We start from the raw sequence: 6599 nt of genomic DNA on the forward strand, positions 1-6599 counted from the left end.
TTTTTTACCGACGCACAAAGAAAATATTTTGTTGCGAATGAACAAGATATTGAGGAATTGTCCATATGTAAGATCATAATTATGACTCAGCTTACTTGAACCTAGAGTGAGAAAGAATGGTTTTGTACCTATATATCATTCTACAATGACCCTAAAGAATCGAAAATCATATTATGAAAAAAAAAAATGATGGGAGACGGATAAGCATACCACCATATATTAAGCTGATGTGCAGCATCAATGGAGGCACAAGATAGGGAATTATATAGGAGGGGCAAGAGGTAATTCCAAAGAGATTTGGATCCTCTCCAACATGGGAGGCTTCTGGGGATCTTCCAGTGAGACATCTTTAGCCAACACCTATGCTGGAAAGGATCCAACAACATACATAATGGGGGGAGGAAAGAAAAATATTGTTGAATGACTTACAATTTGATGCATTAATTGATACAATTTTGTCTATAAGGATTTTAGCATTAGGCAGAGGTGGTGGTGTCTTGTTGCAACTGTTGGATCCTCTCCAGTAGCAAATATGTCAGTTGGCGAGGCCTCACTGAGAGATCCCCAGCAATACCTCACACCAAAGAGGATCCAATTCCATTCCAAAAGGTGAAAGAGAGAGATACACACACACTCGGTGATACCTTACGACACCTCGATGGCATGCCCAACCTTTTCTAGAAAAATAAAAAATCGAATACCAATGCGGCAACGTTGGATTCCTTTTTTTTTTTTTTTTCCAAAGCATAGAAGGAGCTCCAAGGGATACGCCTGTGACGACAATTGTCACGTGGAAGCTTCAGGTGTGAATAAGAAGGAATGGTCAGAACGAGCTTATTATTAATTTACTACTCTTATGTCTCCTCCCACATTTTTATGCGTTGAGTGTTGCAGGCCTTTTATTTTATTCTTTGACTTGTACAAAATCAACTACAAAAATAAGATCGAGGCTAGGATTTGTACAGTTGGATTAGCCAATCTAACTTAGTTTCGTCTAATACTCAACTAATTAAGTGATCATCTCCATTATGGCTAGCTTGTAGAGAAGACGACCATGCCATGCCGTGGTGGTGTTGTTAATTTAAACCCTCTAAACAACCAATTAACCTACTAATTAACACACAAAAAAAATTAAGAACACTAATCCTACTTATCATCGTATTTCTCATACTTCCATATTCATTGGCTCAGCATCTTTAATTGCAGAAGATGGTGTGATTCAAGGACATCCATTGACTGCTCTCTCTCTCTAGGAAACCGTATTGTAATAGTGTGAGTCTTCTTGCTTGCAAGTAATAATTGGATGGACAATTTTTATTTATTTATTATTTTTTTTTTTTTTCCTTTTAGAAAATGCCAACTTCACAAATTCTGTGTGTGAACTCATGAGCTAACAACATAGTCACAAGTTGAGAGCATTAGTTCTTAATTTTCTTATATCCCTCTATTTTATGCGCTAACAACCCAATCCCTATTCTTTAAGTGTGCTTATCACGGATGATAGAAGTATCAAAGTTACCCTAAACTCATATTAAAAGATCCCTCCTTCGACATTCTTAGCAAGATATTTTCTTAGTTTTATTTGTCCCCATCCCTCTTTACTTGGGGACTTCTGCATTGGTACACTTGTCCTTCATAAAACAGTATGATGTAATGGGATTTTTTTGGAGTTTATGAGAGTTTATTCGAGTTTATTCTTCTAAGCTAAGGTTAAGGATGGATGACCCCTCTTTTTGTATTATTCTTGTTCATTATTTTTAAGAGTAGAATGTTGGAGGATGGCCTAGGGTTCTAAATATTTTAGGGCAAAGGAAAAAAAAAATTAAAATTTTCCTTTTTTTCTTTTTTGAAGATTTCAATAGTGTGTTCGATTGGAACTCAGACGTAAAGTTGATGTAAAGTGCTAACGGCTAAACTAGTCTTGACCAGTGAAGCAATTGATGTTCATCCGATATTTGTTTCGAGAAGGAAGTTGACATGAAGTGTGCCATGGAAATTCCACTTTGATGTGCATTTGGATTGAACGATAATTTCGGCATAAAATGAGCTATGAGGTAATCATTTTTGCAATTTTAATTCCCCTCATCAATTGAAAAAAGCTAAAGGAAGTTGACGTGAAGTGCCTGGAGAAATCCACTTTGACGTGCATTTAGATTGATCGATAATCTCAACATAAAACAAGCAATGAGACAATCGTTTTGTTATATTAATTTTGGTCCATCAATTGAAAAAAACAGAAGAAGTTGACAGGAAGTGGTAGGGGAAATTCCATATTGATATGTGTTTGGATTGATCGATAATCGCGGCGTAAAACGAGCTATGAGGTAATCGTTTTGCAATATTAATTTCTCCAATCAATTGACAAAAACTTAATTATAATTGTTTATAAGTCTTGAATTGTCTACTAATAGCCATGTCAAAGGCGAAAAGTTTTGTTTTCTGCTGGTGACAATGCCAAAGGTCGAACTCAAAACAAAATATTTTTTTTCATCTCGATATTCCTAGACGTTAATCTTGTACATTTAATTTTTTTTTTTTAATATAATTCTTTTGTTGACTATCACCCCCTTCCCCAGAGAAAAAAGATGGACCTAAATGATAGCAAATAAAAACTTATTCCTTTCAAAAAATAATCTTACACTATATTAATTCAAATTGCAAAATAGACATTTTTAGGTAGAATATCACAATAAGGGGAGGGAGAGAGGAGTCGTTACATTCAAAATTGTGAAGAAAAAAAAAATTCTCACCACTTGGTTCCCACCACCCCCCCCCCCCCCCCCACCCTACCACCCAAAACAAAAAAGAGTTAGATTTGAGGTGAATTTTTGTATGGTAGGTTGGGCCTGGATTTGGATCTGACGCCCAGCAGAAAATAACTTTATTCTGACCTGTCAAGAGTCCACGGCTGAGGCGCTGACCTGTCCACCTTATCAACATTGGACGCTGCCTACGTAGCAAGTGAAGAGGGAGTTGCAGTTTCACATGATGTTGGAGGGGTCCCACTAGATCATGATAGATGTAAATGTAATTGATGGATATGGGCCGAGCCAAAGGATCCAGAATCCCTACCCGAGGCCTTGATTTAAGTTTTTTCTTTCGCCCGCCCCACACGGGTAGGCCTTTCAATATCGCTATTCTTTATTTTATTTATCTTTTTCTATGTGGATATGATATTACAACTCCAAATGTTGGATAGATTATAAATTGCCCGAATCCCCCATATGCCAATTTTAAAAGTCCATTTCAATCTTAGGGGCATCGCTGGTACAATAACCCTTTTAGTAGTCCTTTTGGTACAATAAACCTTTATGGTCATTGCTGGTACATGAATCTTTTTGGTAGTCCTACATTTTTAAAATACAATTTTTCTCTATTTATTTTAATGTGAAGTGTAAAACACTGAAACTAAATCTAAAACTGAAAAATAAGACAATTGTGCATAGAGAAAATTTTTATGATGATCAAAAGAAAATTTTACAATGAAACAAACATGCGCTTCATTGAATCGTTTAACCCAAAACATGACACTTGTGTAGTACTGGATCCTTTTGAAATAGGCTTTGAAAATAAGTGAAGATTTCAACTGTAAATTTTGTAGTATGGTAGTCCTTTTAGTACTCCTTTTTTTTTTTCTGGATATTTTGGTTAATTTTTATATCGACTTTTTGGTCAATATATGTGGAAAAAATAATGCTATCTAGTTGTGTGGTTCTTATGTCTAAACGTAAGAGCCTACAAAATTATTGCTTTGCCCGCTGAAACAAAGAAACCCATCCCATTTATATTGACGTTACCAGACATTCTTGTTGGCCCCAATGTTGGTGCAGTGGTCACATGACCAAGTGGGAGAGAGAGAGAGAGATGTGTGCAGAAAACTGGTGAAAATAATCGATTTTTTGGGGGGGGGTTGTTGGAGGGATAGGTAAGGTCCCGATAAGAGTTGGAGTCGAGATCTCTTAATTGTGAGGCGTTGGTCCTTGCCAACTGAGTTAGCCCTTAGGGTTAAGATAATCAAAACCTAATTGACCCTGAAGAATGAGAAATGTAAAATTGAAAGCTTGAGATGGGCCTGTGTTGCCCTAACAGTTTAGCTGTTTTAAATTTTAGTAAAAATAGTTGTTGATCTTGAATTTAACAGTAAAAACTCCAATGGGGTGCTTCCAAAGGCAAAAACCAAAAAACTGGTTGAAAATGGATCTAAAATGCTCGAAAACCATGAAATTTCAATGAAGACTACTTCGTTTTATGGGAGGACTTTAATAAAGTTTGCACATTTTCTTTTTGGGTGCTTCCAGTCCCTAGAGATATGAAGGCCCACCCTTATAATATATTCATATAATTGGGTAAAAGTAATAATAATTGCAACACTAATCTAATTTAAATTTCAAAACTTTTAGCTTAATCATTGGTAGGTGATAAACCCAAGGGGGTAGAGTAGTTGGTGAACAACGAACTTGGTACAAGCCGTAAACTCGGACGTCCTAAGTTCAACTCCCACTAGGCACACCTTGGGCCACTTACACGGAGGTGTTTAGTGCTCTTTACTATTTTTGGTAGAGATGACAAGCCCAATAGGGGGGGTGAGCCTGCATGTTTGCCGTCTTGCCAAATTGGAATATATAAAATATAATCACACTCCTTAGACATGTGACTTGCTAGACTTGGAATTATTACACTATTTGATCTCTGTTTCATAGAAAGCAACTCAGGTGTCACTTATGCTGCTAACCAATGCTTTAATGACATTACATTTGTAATGGGCTTCTTCATATTTCCAAACCCAATGTTCCACATTTGTTAATAAGTGGAGCTTTTGGATATGTGGGCCTGAACTAAGACACTGTTTGGGTTTACTAGGGCTATGGTCAATCCAATCCTTTGGCTATGGACCCAGTCCGGCCCGTTTGTCGCACTTTAAACCCGATCGATTGGAAGGATTTCTTTTGGCTACTGTCACTTTAGTGTACCTAAAAGTCTAAAAGCATGTTGTTATTATTATTAACGAGACAAACAAAAAATATAATTACATATGAGAACAAAAATGTGTTAATATCAGTGTCTACTTCAGGCCTTTGGCTGAGAGGCCTTTCTGCACACTTAGAAGTAATCAAAACATCATTGCTACATATTTTATCTGATGAGTAGATTCCAAACATTTCTTAAGCTGATGTAAACCATAAATCAAGTTAAATATATATTATGCTCATCCTCTCATGCTCTTTTGCATAAGCCACTCTACTATATATTGACAATTCATCTAGACAACCACTCGAACACGTCCCTGATAAATTCCTCGTACTTGTGATTCTTGTAACTCCCTTACAAAACCATTGTTTATATATGTTGTAGTAAAATATGAATGATTAGCTCTAAAAGTATTATAAATGCTAGTCAATGAGACCATGGTATAACAGTCTTGTATCTGACATAGATCAATTACAATTAGTACATAACAAAGTAGAAGCTCATCCATCATCTCCGTTAGGCTCCTCGTAGTTACCATCACAATTCACTAGATATGAGATCTCTTCTGATAACCTATGGAATGCATATGCATTTCTCACATAATTGTTAAGGTCACGAGAATTTAATAGAGTATGTTGAACATGAAATATTTTCATATCATAAACTCATTAATTAAAATTAGTATGAGCTTGGTAAGGAGAAGGTGAGTTATGATTCATGAAAATAACATTATTACAACAAATCCCCATACGAAGTAGAAGGAATGTCAATAACTTATAGGATACCATTTTTATCAATTTTGAATAAACTTGGATCCGCTATGAAGGAATATCACATGAACTAGAGGAATGACAAAACTGTTGCCTAAGAAAATGAGAGTTCCACGGTAAGGTGTTTGGTCACTTATGCTGCCACGAACCCTAATGCTGGGTGTTTTTTTCCCTTTTCTCTCTTTGGACGAATCAAAAGTGGATGGAGACTCAAATCGATGGGGTGAAATAATTTTAGCGATTTGTAGTTATCCTCTCTCCATTCTTCCGACTTCAGTTTAATAATGACCTTAACCATCTTAAATCAACAGCCCTCTCTTTTCGGAAATCTATTATTTGAATAACCCTTGCCCTGCTCACACCATTGAAGATGGAAATCAGATTAGAGCAATTGAATGAGAAAAATTCCCAATAACCTTTCACTTGATGTGATTTGGTTGGAAGTGGAGTCGCTGTAAAATAATATGAAAACTTGTGGGGCACAAAACATAGAATAGTTAAGATGTGTGGGAGAAAAAAAAAAGAATTAGTGGCATTGTTATGGCAAAAAGTGCTCACCATTGATCGGATTGAGTATGGTCGAGCTACATTCTCCATCGATTACCGACTTTTAAGTCGGATATAGTGCAACCGACTTATATTTATAGTTGGACTAGCCACTGAGCGACTAAACTGCACCGCTTATAAGGGGTAGCACACGTGAACGACCGAGCCATATCTGAACTACAACTAGGGGTCCAAGTAAGGTAGTATATGAACTACGACAGAGTGGTCGGACCCACGCCCATAAGCCTGGTGCTGACCCTCTATCATGCACTCGGCAAACAGGTCAGTAGCTGAGCTACCAAATCAAGGTCGCTC

The sequence above is a fragment of the Macadamia integrifolia genome, chromosome 8 (assembly GCF_013358625.1).
Source record: "Macadamia integrifolia cultivar HAES 741 chromosome 8, SCU_Mint_v3, whole genome shotgun sequence".
Taxonomy (NCBI): domain Eukaryota; kingdom Viridiplantae; phylum Streptophyta; class Magnoliopsida; order Proteales; family Proteaceae; genus Macadamia; species Macadamia integrifolia.